A 17,102-nucleotide genomic window follows, 5' to 3' on the forward strand; every position below is an offset into this window, starting at 1 on the left:
CTCTCCTCTCCTCTCCTCTCCTTTTTCCTCTTTGTTCTTTGTTCTTCTTTTTCATGTCCCCTCAGACTCTGCTGTGGGGGGTCAGTAAAACAATTCTGAATTTAAAGACACGAATAGCAGTGACATTTGGCCATGCAGCAGAAATCCTGTTATTCAAGCCTTGTGGGATTCCTTCGGTGGTTTCCTATTCCTCCTTCCAGCTTCCTCACCGCCAGACCTCTGGCTTGTCAAGTCCCAGCTTGTCCCTGAGCGCTGGTTTCCTCCTCCACAACTTCTCCCCCCAGGCTCTCCCTATCCCACACACATTCCTAGCCTGTCTTATGCTGCCCTCTATCCTTGGAATAACCTTCCTCCTGCTCCAAGCAACAAACCTCATTTCTCTTTCCCAGCTTTCTGCCTGCACATCCCAGCGTTGCCCGACCGTTCCCTGTGGGTGTCTCACTCCTGGAAAACCCCAAACCCTCTTTCCTAGAACACCAAAGTATTAACCCTGCAATGCACTTTGCTTTTGGTGTTCTTTCTTGGAGCTGGGATTAGCCAGACTGCCCCAAATCCACACGGCTGGACCCCCGTGGAGAGCCTCTGGCAGGGGTGAACCTGAATGGAATTCCTGCTCACAGCGGGAATTCAGCTTTTCGTGGGAGCTGACTGACAGAAAATCCATTCCCCAGGTTGGTTTGGATGCTGAGGGGTCATTGTGCTCAAAGCCCAAGGCTTCTGCATTGAGCATCCTGCTGCCTTTTGCAGGAATCCCTGCAAGATCAAGTCATCCAGATGAATCCTCTTCTGGAGACTCTTAATAATGCTAAAAATAGGAGGAAGAAGAATTCCTTCCATTTGTAAATAGCAGTCCTTCACTTGTAGGTCACTGGAGATCATACAAAGATCTTCCCTCAGAAAAATATATAACCAAAACTACCTTAAAATGCTTCCTCAAGCAGTAAAGTTAATTTATATATGCTAACACTTCCCACTGAGCATTATTGGTTCCTATTTTCTTGAACTGAGTTTGTCATTTTGGTTTTGCCTTCCTATTTTTATATGTCAAATAAAAAATAGTTTTGAACAACCCCTCAAATCAATGCCCTTTCAACTGATCACTGCTGCAAAGATTCACAATGCAGATTATTTTTAATTTTACAGATTTTTTTCAGATTATTTTGCTGATTTTCTGCAGTTTAATTTTGGAGTTCTCAGTGAACATATAAAACATTGGGAATTTCAACTGAAGCCTCACTCCTGTTTCTGTGTGCTACATACTTCTGCCATATGCTGCAGAGAAAGGAGGATTTCTTTAAGCTTTAATACAGAATCTAAGAAGAAAGACGGTTTTTTTATAGATCTGATCTTTGAAAAGATTAAATTTCCTCTCACTGACTTTCAAATTTGCCCCTACAGGCAACGCTGTCTGTCCCTGATGAACACTCAGAACCTCTCAGCTACTTTCTGTTTTCCTACAGATATTGCAATCTTGATTAAGAGACTCATCTTTTATTTTCTCATCCAAGGCAAATTTATCTGAATTGACTGTGGTGGCACAGGGAGGCTGGCTGGGGCTAACACTGGGAGTTGTAAGTAAGCAGATAATTCTCCATATTAACTTCACTTTGGATTTTTTCTTGTGTTGAATGGACCATGTTTTGATTAAATCAGACACGAGCAAATCTGAAATGAATTCTGTGAATTGGAGGGATCTGCACTGCTGTAAATGAAAGCAAACTCTGTCTCTTTTTCTACAGTGAAGTTACATGATGATGACAATTTATTTCCTCTTTCTTTACTTGCCTGTGAGACTCTGCACACAAAAAGGACACGATGCCTCCCCCAAAGCTGTACATTTTTCACTCCATGATTATATTGCAACCATTACTAACTCATCAGCACAACACTGTAATTGCCTTGCAACCAAGACCCTAAAAATAGCTCTGCAGGGAAGGTGCATTGTTCTGTGCTTGCACACGTGCATCCACCACTAAATTGAGAGCCACAAATATCAGCTCTCAAGGTGAAAAGACCCCACCACGTTTCCTGACTAAAGCCCTTCAACACCCAGAAAAAGGAGAGAGGAAACATATGGACCAGCCATTCTTTAATGTGGGATTGTCTGCATCCCTCCGACTTTCAACTGATCCCAGATTTGCATCACACCCAGCAACCATATGTTGGATTTGTCTCTGTGGACAGGTCAAGGCCAAGGCAAGTTGAGGTTGTTTCCTGGCAGCTTTCAGCCTCCTCCTGCCTGGCATGGCCACACCTTTGCTGGGCAGGTCCAAGGTCCTCCTGCACCTTGGTTGGAGCTCTGTAGGCAGAAGGGATTGTGAGTCCTCCCCAAAGTCACCTGGACTAACCAAAATTGGCAATAAAGGTGATTTGAGTCAACCTAAACTAGCCCGAAGAACTCACTCGATGCAGCTCACAGCAGATTTACAGCTCACAGAGAAAACTCCAGCTGAGAGGGAAGGATGAAAATGCCAAGGCAGGACCTCCTGGTGATTTGGTACCCTTTGGGGATTTTGGAGTGAATTGGTGCAGTGAGGTTTAGAGACCAAAAGCCAAACTGTGTTAGAGCCTGGCAGAAGGCATGGACAGATGATTACCGGGCACAAACCACCTTCTCCAGAGCTCTTCACTGAAACAAAGGGCAGTGTAAGGACACAATGCACAGGACAACCTCACAAACCATGACTGGCACTTCAGAGGATGCTCAGAAGCAGGATGAGTTATTCTGGAAAGCTGCTCCTGAAACCAACAATGACATAACTGGAAAAATAATGGCATTTTCTGCCTCTCTTTCACTTGCTGCTAAAATATCTGTACTAAATCTTGTGTTAGTGGGAACATTGTGAAGGTTAAAGGCATGTTCTGGGAGCATCACTGAAGGATACTGTGGGTTTCACTGCACTCACAGGACTTCCAAAGGATATTGGTGAAATACTGCTTTCACTGATATCCAAAGCAAAATTGTCACTGACATCCATAGGGCTGTGACTTTTAATCTCTGGCTGCTGGATACATCTGGATATATTTCCCCTCTGTGTTCCATGTCTGGAGAAGTCATGTGTCATTTCTCAGGAATGAGCCAAGCGATATTATAATTTCTTGAACTTACTGCACTTTGTGTGTGTTATTCACTGCCCTTAATGCTCACATCCCTGCTCAATCCCCTGTTTCTAGGATAAAAACCCTACTCACCAGAACTGTGCTTGGTCAGAGATTGAAATAGGTTCTCTGCAGTGGGGGGTTGTTACTAATTATCCAGGAAGAAGAGGATTGCAAGTGACTTTTCCTTAGGCAGGCCAGAGTGAGAAAGGAAAGTTGTCTTCCCTTATCTTGATCAATGCATGGTGAGGTCCCCCTTGATCTGGCAGGGCTGTCATAAAGGTAAAAATGATCCTTTTCAACTGAAGTGTTGAGCTGCTTCATGCTAATTGCTTGAATCTCCTCAGGACAGGGAACACAGCCAGGACAAGCTTTTCAATATTTTTGAAAAGGTTTGGGTGTTCAATCCCACTTACTGCAATGTGGCTGCTATGTCAAAATCTCCTGGGCAGCCTGAGCAACTTGTCCCACTAGGGCTTTTTTTTTCTTTTTTTTTCTTTTTTTTTCTTTTTTTTTCTTTTTTTTTTTTTTTGTGACACACTCAAAACATGCTCAGGAATTGAAACCTAGAAGACCATTCAGTCTCCAGTCCAAAACCTGCTTGTTATGCCTTGTTTGGACTGATAGCAATTGTGTAATTACCTCTTGGTCTGCCTTGTGCTGCAGAAACTTCTGCTTGTGCTCAATCCTAATTTTTAGCATTGGGTGCATCAAGGTGTGATCACAGCAAAAAAACACAGATGGTGGGGAAGAGCCACTTCTCACTGGAAGCCTGGAGGAACATCAGTGAAAGTGGAAATACAGCAAACAGGATGCTCCCCCCCCCTGGCCTGAGCTTCCTGCAGGGATAAAATTCAGCTTCTTCAACCTGAGGGTAAATAAGCAACTGAGTAGCAGCTGGGACAGCCTGAAGATTTGTTAAATTGTCTGTGAGCTGAAGCCTGAAGATAAAATATCTGCTCCAAAGAAAACGAGCGTGATGTAGGAGTGTCTGGTTAACATTCAGTGGCCTGGGGTTTGCAGGACTTCAGATAAGCTGAAACAGGGTTTGTTTGAAGCCTGAAAACTGACAGATCTGAAAGCTGTGGCAGAGACCACAGGTTAAAACCTGCTCATTTCGCATACACGTGTAATCTCAAGGAGCAGCTTTTGTGAGGAGAGACTTGACCCTTTGTCTAGTTTTGACACATATTTTCCTTTTTAATATCATTTTGAAGAGTATCTGTTGCTGAGCAGAGCTTATTGAGAATATCTGCTGGCTTCTGAGACTATTATTATAAGCAGGACTTGAGCTACAGAGAGATCAAACAGTCTCCAGCTGCTGAACTTCCACTGCCCTTTCCAGCAGATGTTGGTATTTTACAGCTCCCAGGATTTATACATTGCTAACAAACCTTTTGTACAAAGCAGAAATGATTTTCATAGGCCACAAAGATAGGCAGTCCCAAATCATGGCTCACAAGTAACACACTGCAAGATCCTCTGATGTGTTTGGAGCTGTGCATTCTCCCTGCTCTGGGCTGGATGGGAGAGCAAAGCACAGTGCTGATCTGATGGGACCTGGCTGCTCAAATCTCAGTGGGATGGAAAATTATTTTAGATGTCTGACACTGTGGCCTGGCTTCCAGCTTATGGTGCAGATTAAGAATTCCCTTGTGGGGTTCTGTGTCCCTTCTGTCCTTTGATGTCCTGGGCTCCGGTCCAGAGGAAGAGACTTCTGACTTGGGATGCCATGGAGAAATTCAAGCAGAAGCCAAGGAGGAGCAGGCAGAGGTGGACAACATGGACCTGGCTTGAGATCTCACACTTGGTGACACAAACCAGGACAAAGCCAGTGTGCTACGAGCTCAGCCAGCTCACTGAGATTGGAAAAGCTGCTAAAACCAGACTCTTGTTTCTGGGGAATATAGAATGACCTTAAACAACACACTGATTTTTTTTTTTTTTTTTTTTTTTTTTTTTTTTAATGAACAGATGTGCTGTTGAGAGTCAGAGCTGGCATCCACAGCTGCCACAGGGCAGCAGGCCTAGCAGATGGCTGAGCTGTCAGCTAAGGACTTGATCCTGCTTTGTCCAACAGCCCTGCCTTGCTGGTGAGTTTGGAGACATGGTGGAGCACAGGCACAGACCCTCCAGAGCTTACAGGAGCCCAGGGGCAGCAGCACCTTGTTTGAGGTATTATTGCTCTGCTCCAGCCAGCCAGCCCTGCTGAACAGTGTGTGTGTGTGTGTGTGTGTGTGAAGGGATGGAGCTGAGAGCTTCCCTTCTGTCCTTCCCAGTTTGTTCCCAGCAGGGCTGATCTGCAACTATTTTGCTGAGTATGCAGCAAGGGAATGGGGTCAATGAGGGATTTCCTCCCTGTTATTTGGATTAACATGTTCACCTTTCCTCCAACAGCGGCTGACAAAGTGACTCAGCTGCAGTCTGGAGAGTTCCAGTGGGGTCACCACCAGGCCCAGGGGAAAAGCAGGGAACAAGCTGGAGTGGAAGAGCATCCTCTCAGCATCATAGTGCCAGAATGGAGGATTTGACCATCAAAGGCTACCACTGTAACAGCTTCTGGGCAAATCACCCAACCTCCTCAAGCCCAAAGGAGGAGAAGGGGAACATCAGCACAACCAATGCAGAGCAGTTCTGTTTCTGCCATACCCCTTCTCTAAGCCTGTGTAAGCTGGAACATGCTCTTAGCAAAGACAGAGATGAGCCCAAGCCTTCTGCATTAATAGATCACCCCAAACTTCCAAGGGTTTTTCACGTACAGAGACACTGGGAAAAGTACAAGCTTGAACCAAATTAATGTGTGCCTGTTGCCATAAAGGCAGAGGTGGCTCTGCTATACAGAAATGTGCATCTCAGAAATCCTTTCCAGTGACCATTAATTGAAAACACTGATTATGCAAATGTCTGACCTGTGATGCCACAGTTGGGCATTTTCATGCACAAAGAACAGCAAGGCTGTTCCATGACTCCCCACCAGGTTGCCACTGGCTTTGATTAAAAATATAATCCTTACAGAAATTCTGAAAAGGAACAAAACCCAAAAAATTCATGGCTTGTTTCTAGTAACACAGAGCTATAGGAAAGCTACCTAAAAGGGACATCAACCAAAGATTAAATCAAGATTTGCTTCCCTTGCTTGTGTGTTGCTGAAGGGCCAGAGCCCTGCAGCTCACTGCAGCCTGTCTTGCCTTTCCTGGTGGCTGTGCCTCGCCTCTCTGCTGTGCTGTCACACAGCCATGCTAATGCTTAGCAGCAGGAACAGTATTTAAGCATATTATCAAACTCCACCAGTTATTCATATACTCCACTGCACAGACACACTGACAGAACATGATCAGAGCATGAATCACAGGCCCTTTGGTCTATCTTTTTTACACTCAGCAACTATTTCCTTTCTTTGCTACCAAGTAGGTTTCTGAAAGTGACATTTGACTGTGCCAAAATATGTTCTGATTGTGCTTGGTTATAGCAGCCTAAAAGCCACATTGTCCTCTCTGTCAGTGTATCAAAGTATGAGCCCAAAAGGTAAAAATATAATCTCTTCACAACATGCTTTCCTTTGGCAGTGCTGCAGAATCATTCATTCAGGGCAAATGGGTTTTCCATGGAAAGGACCCCCTGTGAGGACTGAGATTCTAAGATTTGCTTTAATGCTATTCCCATGCCAGCATTAACTCATTTCCTTTCCCTGTACCCACAGGGAGGATTTCTGCCTCTCTCTGCACAGGCTAACAATCATAAATCTGCTTTCTCATGCACTACCAGGCTGTTCTCCTGCTGTATCTGAACTGGTCGTGCCTTTCCTCCCCTGCTCCTTTCCAGATGTGACTCAGCATCACAGGGTGGTAACAGAAGAACAAGGATCCCACCAAGCAGTGGTGGATTTGCTTCAGAAATCCAGCATGTCCTGCTCTGGATCCTCCTTAAAGCAGAAGAGGCTGCAGATAGAGTGAACGTCAGGGTACAATCAATTCTGTCAGCTGATGTGTCAGCACGCAAATGTCACCGGTTCTGGTGCCCAGTGCTTCCCCATCGTTCTTTTGTGGAAAGGATAAAGCCTGTTACTGTAACACTCCCTTCATCCAGGTAACAGCCTGTGGCTGCCCATGTCCTTCTCTTCTGTGCTGAAAGACAATCTTGCTCTGACCTTGAAATTTCTGCCCCTCCAGCACGAGAGGCAGACGGTGCGCGCCACGCTCGTGCGCTCCGGGAAGGCATCACGAGCGCTGCTCCAGAAACATTCCTGCACAGATGGAAGCGTGAGTGCAGCCCTGGATTAATGACAGGCTACATAATCTCCCCCTGGCAGTCAGTGGCCTTCTGCTGCCCAGACAAATGTCAGGTTTCGATCAACCAGAAAAACCCGCTGCCTACCAGGACTGTCATCAGCTCAGCCCAGCACTCTGCTGTTGAGAGGTGAATGGGAGAGATGGGGAAACTGCTTTTCAGATTTTGAGCTATCAAATGGACAGGGTTGCATCTTACATCTACTCCCTGCTTGTGGAATTCCATCTTGGGCTTTGCTAAACAGCATAAAAAAGGAGACTGACTCTTGAGATGCAGTCCAGCACCTGGAGGATGTGATGTTTCGTTCTGAGGCTGCTGTCACAGCACTTCCAGTAACTCTCAGGAGTGATAGAAACAGGACAGGAAAGCTCCAAAGAATCCTGTCAGTATTTTGCCTTGAAAGTCACAAATGAAGATGGGAAATAGATTACAGGGGAAGGCTTGTGTTACTTTTCTGGGTATCCAAAGCTAATGCCAGTTGATATGGGGCTATGATTGCAGCTGGGAAATGCAAATTACTTTATAAACCAGAAGGTTTTCTCTCTTCAGCCTTGGTAACTCCTGTTAGTTCTTTCACTCATTCCTCTTTGTCTCATTCCAGGAGCAGCTGGACTAACTGAGGGCTGCTTTGCACAGCACATCCCTGCATTTCACCCACTGCATTGCTCCAAATGGATTCAAACAGTCTGTACAGCAATCCTCAGGCAAAGCACACAGTGCCTCCTGCACAAGCTGGGGCTGGCTGAGGAAATCCTCATGCAGGAATGAAAGAGTTTGGTCATCCCTTCCCAGGTTGTCTTGTGCCCAGGGGAATGTCAGGCTGAGAGACACTTCCAAGCGCCAGGGCCAGAGACAGGATGTCTAATAAACCTCTCATTTTGTGAGAGAAGCACAAAGAATTAGGAAATACATGACCAGGAAGTAGACATATTGGCACCATTTTTTATTGGCCTGTATTGCCTCCTGTGAACCTTTTTCCCCCTTTTTTTTTTTTGCAGGATAACCACGGAAGCAGGGAGCTGCAGAGGGGGAAGAGCAACATGAGTTTTCACCCATGACATATATAATAAAGTGGAAGGGCAAGTAATGGAAAGCAGTGAACAGCAAACAAATGTGCTATGAATAGGCAGTTACTCGTGCTGTTTGAATTCCAACACCATTACTGAATGCACATCTTCCACTTGCAGATGCCAGAGATCTGCATCCTGTGCAGGGATCCTGTCCCTGATGGGAAATCACAGAGGGAGTGGCTAGAAATGGCTGCTTCCATTGCTTCTGCTTCTTCCAAGAACTTCCACAGGTAGGAATATCCACAGGGTTCCTTATAGCAATATTTCAGTGCCTGTGCACTGGGAAGATAAACCAGAGAAGATCATAGGCAGTGATGAGGATTCTGCACTGCTGCTGAGTTTTTCTATCATTATACCTGTCTTTCCATGTTAGATACCAAAACATGAATCCCAGCTGGATCTCTCCAGGGTTTGTGGACAATAAGGAAACACCAGAGTTGCTGCTTGGCTCTCCTGACCTGGGCAAAAGGAGTGCAGATTGGATATAAAAGGGTACCATTTACTCCAACCAAACTGGGCTGACTGAACTGATGGCAGTTATGACTCAGGATGCCTTTGGTGTAGATAAAGCTGCAGAGTTTGAGTTTCTACAGCAACCCACTTCCTCATGCATATAATATTCTCTCTTACACATGCTCCTGAAACTGACTTTTAATCAGACAGTTCAGTTAATAAAATGCAAATGAAGTGTACCTTCAGCTATGCAATAAATCTCACTTGCTTTTACTATTCCTTAGTCAGGCAAAAATCCTACTAACTGATCATTTACCCAATTTAAGACTGGAAAGTAAAATGTAGTGAGATTGTTGTAGTCATCTAATATTAGCAGCATGCATCATTAATTTTGCATATATGTTTTTGTCATAACATAATGAAAGTAGCTATTGTAACAGCCATGCAGAAGGGAGCATTCTGTTCTTTCCAAGAACCTAAAATCTTCATTTCCCAACTTTTATAATAATTACACAATAGTCATCCCTCATCCAACCTACTCTATCCTTAGATTTCAACTTCTGGATAGAGATCACTGCCTCAATATTATTTTAAAGCCAACAGCTGCAAGATTACTACTATTATTTTTCATTATTATTAAAACTATTTAGTGCATTTCCTGTCACAGGGTGGCATAAGATCCATCAAGGTATTTTGGTTTTATCAAGGACAAAACTTTCACCCCTTCAGTTGTTTCTAAGCCCTACATGTTTTGTTTGCCACAGGCTTGGCCTGATGGCAATTCAGAGGAATGGCCACAAATTTCTGCAGCTGCTTTTCTGAGAGAAATTAAACATTATGAGGAAAACAACTGAGGTTGTCCTGTTCTGCAGAATTAAACAGTGGCAATTACAGGCACTGAGAACCTTGGGATGTCTGGGCAGGAAAGATAAGGGCTGGGAGAAAAAATAACAGCCATGTTCAGTTAGAGACACTGAGAAAGTCAGTGACTTTCTTGTTAATTATTGATAGGGCAAGGGGCCTGAATAATTTCTTTCCAAATCAATGTCAGAAAAGTTAGTAAATGGAGAAAATCCTGAAATCTGAGTTTCTGCCTGCTGCCTCTAGGGAGTGGAAAGAGAAAGCCTTCAAAATTCAAGGCCTGGATTTCCCACTTCTCAAACCAGCACAGAGAGGAGAGGTGAGGATATGAGCATGGGAATACAAGATTTCACTATTCACAAACATTTAAAAGCTGAAAAAAAGGTGTTTGGTTCACTTCTCTTAAGCAGGACCACACAGCCATCACAAAGGGGCAGTTCCAGCTCAGAGTCTCTTCACTTAGACCCAGGATGGACAAATCAGTTGGGTTTCTGGTAAGAGGGGATAGAAAGTGCTGGCCAAGATATACAAGTTTAAGTGAAGCAAAAAAAATAAACCCAATTTTCCACATATAGTTGAACCAAAATCTGCCTTTTTATCTGGGTACACACCTTCCCAGCTCCAGTGTGAGCTAAATGAGGCTAAGCCACAACCTTAGAAAGTAAAAGCTTTCAAAGGGTTCTGGTCCCATTTGGACTGGTGTGAATCTAGATCATGATAAGAATCATTCTGCATTTTTATCAGTTCAGAATTTGGCATCCAGTCCTGACTTCTGTGCTGGCACACAGATCTGCTCCTGTGCTCCATAACAACCTTTTCTAGGAGATGTATTACTCACACCAGAGATATGAAACTGTGCTGAACAGGCATTTCAGGAAACACCAAGCCTCCCACTGGTATGCAAAACCTTCTAGGATCTGATAATAAAATGTCCACCTCAGGGCTTTCAGGAACCATTAGAATAGAAATGGCTTGTTTTGGGAGCCTCATTGCTTGAACTCCATAATTCCAGGTGAAGCTGCTGCTGAATTTGCCCAGCAGGAGGAGGAAATGTAACTGAAGGGATGGGAGGTGAGAAGAATCTTGTCAAAGACTTGGGAGCTCAGGGAAGACACGAAAGAGCAGAGAAGCTGACAAGCCACCCTCAGCCAGGAGAAGGATGACCTCCCCATCCATCTGCAGGCTGTAATCCACAGGGAATGGTTAAAGGCTCAGGATTCATCGAGGCAGGGCATCAGCTCCCTCAGGTGACTCATAAGAGGCTCCTTTTCAGAATATGGAAAGAATAAAGAGCACATGGGGATGATGCATGAGCTTCACAGGCAGCCTGCCTGTAACTCAAATAAAGTCCTTAGATAACAAAAGACTGAAAAGCCTCCTGGTTAAAGCAAAGGAACTGCTGTCACAAGTCCCAGCCAGGTTCTGTCCCTCGTCCACCACTGATATTCAATATGAGCCACAGCAAGTTGGGGTGGCATCTTTTTAAAGTGTAAATTCTTCTTTAGGATCCTGTGTGTGTACAAACAGAGTTTTTGATGCTTAACTTCAAGAAGTTGTGGCCTGAGTCACAGAGATCAACTGTAACACAGGCACGTTAAAAGAATCTTATTAGCAGCCTTTCACAGGATGAACACTGGATTCCCACCCCTTCATTAGGAACAAGGGAACTCGCTGGATGCTGAGGAATGCCTGGCCCAAAGGATGAAATGAAACATGGGTCTCCTGAAGCAGCTCCTGGATGTGAAGGAGCTGACAGGAGGGCCAGCAAGTAGATACTGGAGGATTAGCTCAGACATTTGAAATGGCACTTAGAAGGGCTGGAGAATACCCTGGCTAAAACCAAGAAGGAGAAGTGGGTATGAAGCATAACAAGGGGTTTTTCCTGCCTTATTCTTTAGGGAAATGAACCCAGCCAACCATTACAGCTCTTCCACTCAGAGCACCTTTTGGGATGCTCAGATTTACTCAGCTCATCTCCCCCACGGTTTCTTATATTGTCTTCTAGCATCACATACAACCTGGGATGGATTTAATTATTCACTTCACCCTCCCACCTGATAGCAATAGTCATTTCACAGGAATTTTTAAGGATCTCTCTACATAAAGACATTGTATTTCCTTGACATTCTTTATTAATTAGACCCACTTTTGCATAATGATGCTGATAGGCCTCTGCTTATAACATGTCTCCCTCTGCAGCCATGAAACTCCTTTCCATCCAGCCTTGGGGAATGCTTCTCCCTCTCCTGCACCTGAATTGTTTTTTATTTAATGTAATTGGAGAAGTTTTAAATCGGCACCAGAGCAGCCATGTGGCTGTCTGCTACTTCTTCTGAAGTCAGTGTTAACTTCCACAGGATGTTAAACTCACAGATGCCTCATATGCCTCAGAATTTATTAACTGAAGCTCAGATTCCTTCTAAAGAAGCACAAGTTTCCAGTGACATTTTGTCCTGCTGCTGCTAACGGCTTGTGTGATCCACAAAAACCTTTTCCTGTCTGCAGGCATTAGACCACGGGGTTCAAACTTAGATCTCTCTGCTCGGAATGACTCAGTCACTAAATGCCAAAAGGAGAAGAGGGCTTTGGAGGGAGTTCACCAGGCAGAAATAACCGTTTCATTTTTCTTTATTCTCTGCCATTCTCATTTTCCCGGTCTGGGGAAAGGAAAAAAACCTCCATTGTCTACATGGTTCAATGCTGTGAGACTCCAGCATGCTGCACAAACAGGAAGGGGCCCTGTTTTTCTAGGTATTAACTCATGGCAGCACAGTGAAGTGTTGCCAGATTGTGCCACTGCCCAAAAGAGCTGTGTGAATTCTGAGGGCGAGCAGGATGCTTTGGGAAGAGTCACTGCTGGACCGAGCTCCTGTGGCCCCATTGAAAACCACACATGGAGCTCAGGCTGCTCTCCGGAAGCACCTCAGATGATTCTTTGGGTTTTCAGTCTGTTGCCAGGGCAGGGTTTAGCTTCTCACTCAACTCAGTGCACTTGGAAAACTGCAAGGTGAGGAGAATAAGGCGAGGAGAACAAGGTGAACCAGCTGCCCATGAACAGCAGCCAACCTGCCACTCGGGTACCTGAGGTGCAGTTGTAATGGTCTCTGTTTTAGATGACCCTCTTTGCTTTGGTTTCAACATGTTGGGCCCTTCTGATAAACATCATCTATATGTTTGCTGTGGCTGCCCCATCCCTGGAATGTTCAAGGTCAGTTTGGATGGAGCTTGGAGCAACCTGGGATAGTGGAATGTGTCTCTGCCCATGGCACGGGATTGGAATGGGATGGTCTTTAAGTCCCTTCCAACCCAATCATTCCATGATCCTATGGTTTTTATGCTTGTTACAAAGTCTTTTTTCACATTTATTCTCCTTTTTTCAACTAGCTGGAGGACAAGTCTGAAGAAGGAAAGAAAATCCATGGCAAGATGAAAAAGGCTCATCCTAAAGCAGAGCGTGACCTCAAAACAACAACTGCCAACCTCAAGGAGATGAAATAAGCAAAACTTGAAAGATGTTCTAAGGAATTTTCATGGCTTAATGTGTCAGTTAGAGTGGAATTTCCCAGAGTACAAAATCCGACTGGGGTGCAGTTGTGCTACGTCACCACTCTGACAGCATCAACTACAGCTGAAAAGTCCCTTGACCACAAATTCCCTGGGAAAATCCACAGTCATCCCAGATCTCTTCAGCATTAACCCAATGACAAGCACAAGTACAGTTCAGTAATTCAGGCAGGCAGAATCAGAAACGCAAGATTTTGTTTCCTAAGTGTTTCTCTGACTCATTGTCTGATATTTGTAATTCATCTTCCACAGTCACCCACATATAAAGTGTGTATAATCACCGGGAAGTTATGAGGCTTAAATGATTCATGTTTATGTAAGGCCTTCTGATCCTCAGACAAAAACTGTTTTAGAATTGCAAAATATTATCACAAATTAGAACTTTATTTTAGTGTCACTATTGACTACTTCAGTCAATGGTCTGCCGGGACTGCTCTGAGAAACCTCCCCTTAGAAATTAACTTCCTGGAATACAAATATCCAACTCTAGATTATCCAAACCACTAATTTACCTAGTTAATGAGATAAGTAGCAAAGGCAATGTGTACAATCATTAATACATACTGCAAGCTTTGCTAATTCAAATTTTCCACAGGGAATACAAGATCCTTGTGCTTCAGAGCAAGGCCACTGGGACACATAAGTGACAGAAGAAAAATTAAGTGTTTTAGTCCTTCAGAGCTGCAAACAGGCTCAGCTTCCCAGGCTGCTTGAGCCTTTCTGTGCAGACCAGTTAATGATGGGGTAAGAGGAGCTTCCACAAAGGAAAAAGGGACTTAAGTGCCCTGCCAGTCCCATTAAGGAGACAGGACACTTCACTACAGAGCAGAAACACTAATTTGGCTTAATTCATTTGCTGTAATGTCCTACCTTTGCCACCCCACAATAGGCAGCTTGTGCAGCTTTCAGTTTTTGATAAGACTGAGTTGGCATAAAAGATGAATACAGCCCTTTAAAGCTACCCTGTTAAAATGGAGTCTGGATCCATCTCTCTTTAAACCCTTAAATAACAGAACCAGCTGAGATCTAGTATTTATTTTTTCCCCAGGCAGATGCTGATGTTTTTTTCTACAGCAGATTCTGACTTCTCTATGAGCTTGTGAAACCCTTGGGCTTGGAAACATTTGCCTTTTAGTTTCCAGTGACTGAACAGTTCAGCCAGCTCTGAATCCAGCTTGTCTTGTGTATTATCCACTCACTGGAAACTCCACTGTGAAGTCTGGGGAACTGTGTGCTCACTGCAGATCTCCTGCCTTGCTGCTCTGACCAGGAGAAAGGTGATGTGTTCCAGGATCCTCCTCAGGAAGTCAGCAAAGATATCTGGTAGACTTTTCCATGGTCTCTACTGCCCTCCAAGGCACTGTCCCTCTCATTCTGGAAGGAAAGGTGGTAAATCAAACAAGAAATGAGGTCACAGTTCGCAGGATGTGCAGTGTTACCATTCTGAATTCAAATATTTATTTTATCCAAGTATTGCAGTGTTCAAATATTTAACTAAACACTCATCATTTCAACAAAAACATGACACACAGACCTAGATTGCAGCTATTTCTATGAGCAAGCCTCTATTTCCCTCAAGCAACCAAATCAGCTTGATTATATTCCTGAAGGCCAAATTCCAACATCATACAGGAAGCCAATCATGCTGCAGATAACATCAGCTGTCTGCTGAGACACCTGGCCAGACATTCCTACTTTCTTGGCTCAGTATTCCCAGCCGTAGACCTCTCCCAAGAAATAAAATCCAGTTGAGCTGACAAACATATAGAGAAGGGAGTGAAGAAATTAAGATTCTTGTTCATATTCCCACAAATTTCTCTCACATCTCCTGCTCACAGACACTGCTGTGCTCGTATCTGTACTCCAGTCACTCCAGACAGTGAAGAGCTGGAAGAAGACCTGGAAGCTGAGGCTATTTTTGAATAGAATGCTCTGAACATGTTCTAATGACTATGACAAATTGATAGCATCAATAATAAGGAACATTTCCATTTAAATTCACTTTAGAAATGTGAGCTGATTAATTCTCATCCATATCAGGATATAGGTCCATGTTGTCACCTTGCAAGAGGGAAAACAGATAGAGGAGCTTGTCCAGTGCACAGAAAGCAGCAAGGTCAGTTCAGGCAGGGCAGGGCCACAGGAAGAACGCAGTTGCCATGGCTGGGATAGCAGAGCTCATGGAGATGCTCCAGAGTGAAAGCAAAGCTGGAGATGGACAAACAGCTCATGAAGGCAGAAATGGGTAAGCTCAGTGTAAGCATGTAATTTCTGTAGAAATCCGAGGGAGAAACCAGCAGGGAATTCCTCACCAAACCAATGCAGCCACAGGTGCAGCCATGAGTGCAAAGCAGAATTCAGCTCTCCAGTGGGAGCTGCTGATGCCAGGAAGCAGCTGTTGGCAGCTGATGCTGAACACTGCCCATCCTGGCTGATGGAGCAGGCATCCCCCTCACAAAGGTCAGGACACTCTGCACTCCCCCAGGCTACTACAGTCATCCCAGTGCAATCACCAACTGGAATAAACTGAGTTTGCCAGGGAGGGAGGATATCTTGGCCCTTGAAGCCTTACTCAGCATCATATGACTGACCTCTCTCTTCCAGCTGAACTCCCATGCTCATGTGCACTGGCTGGAAGATAACCTGGCTGAGGCCAATGCCCAGCTGGCTGTGGTGGGGGAGAGCCAAGCTGAAAATAAAGCCATCAGGCTGCAAGGTAAATTCTTGACAGTTTTGTGCAATGTTACCTCCCTCAGATCCTTCTCTTCCCCTGTATTCCATCCAGCTCTGGCAGCCCTGCCCTGTCTCCTCTCACAGATCTCCCAGTCCTTCTCTCTCACTCCAGCCACATTGAATTAGTTCCTCTCCTGCTTCTTTGTACAGTTGTTGCACAGCCAAAACCAGCCAGCTGAGTTGGGAGCTCCAGGAAGCTCAGGGCAGGCTTACCCAGACTGTCTACTAAAGATCTTGTATGCAGATGACTTGAGGAGACAGCTGGATGAGGAATCCAAGGTGCTAGGGAACGCCAGCTGCCTGCAGAGGCTGCTGCTATCATGGGTCATGCACTGCCTGCTCCTCTGAACGTTGTCCACTTCAGAGTAACAAATCTGTTGTGTTAGCCCTCACAAAGAACTTCCTTATCCAAGTGAATGTCTGGGCTTGTCACCAGCTGGTCTTGGAGGGGATGTGGGGGACAGGAACCTTGTATGGATATGGAAATAAGATACGGAGTCTCTCATGAGCTGGCAGCAGAGCAGAACACAGAGAGTCTCCTGATTATCAGTCCACTGTCCATTCAGTGGATTGTGCAGCAGTTTATTTGCAGAGACCACAAAAGTTTGGCTCAAAATATATCAACATTTCATCTCCCTGTCTGACACCTGTGCGTTGGAAAAGTCTGCTTATCTCCAAAGAGTAATTCTAGTGCTGCACCTGTATATCACCAGTCTGGCAAGGATTCTGTGTTCAGAACAATCACCAAATGGGTATACTGTCATAATTCTTTGAAACACAGAGCAAACAGTGATGGTGACATGCCAAGTTCTGTTTTCAGTTGTATGAGCTCAATTCAATTCACTGCAATACAGCAAAAAACAGGTAAGGAAAAAAAAAAAAAACAACAAAACCTTGGCTCCTGAACAGGAAGATATTTTGAAGGCTGAGATGTTTCTAGATGGTCCAGGACTGAGCAGTTCAAGTGGAACTCTTGCTACCTTGAGTCCTGCGCGGCTGCAGTGGGAGCCCAAACAATACCAAGCAGGATTTGGA

General features: G+C 44.7%; 1 protein-coding gene across 5 annotated transcripts in view; it reads right to left on the bottom strand.

Moving 5' to 3' along the window:
- KPNA7 (karyopherin subunit alpha 7) overlaps positions 1-17,102 on the bottom strand; it is a 49,559-nt gene that overhangs the window by 19,625 nt on the left and 12,832 nt on the right. For 4 of the 5 annotated variants that reach the window (XM_053957467.1, XM_053957470.1, XM_053957468.1 and 1 more), the window contains one exon: positions 14,534-14,708. The gene's annotated coding sequence lies outside the window, so the exon portion shown is untranslated. Of the gene's footprint in view, positions 1-14,533; positions 14,709-16,960; positions 17,029-17,102 lie in introns of those variants that run through there. The other variant, XM_053957469.1, reaches the window with a different exon arrangement.

The sequence above is a fragment of the Vidua chalybeata genome, chromosome 16 (assembly GCF_026979565.1).
Source record: "Vidua chalybeata isolate OUT-0048 chromosome 16, bVidCha1 merged haplotype, whole genome shotgun sequence".
Taxonomy (NCBI): Eukaryota; Metazoa; Chordata; class Aves; order Passeriformes; family Viduidae; genus Vidua; species Vidua chalybeata.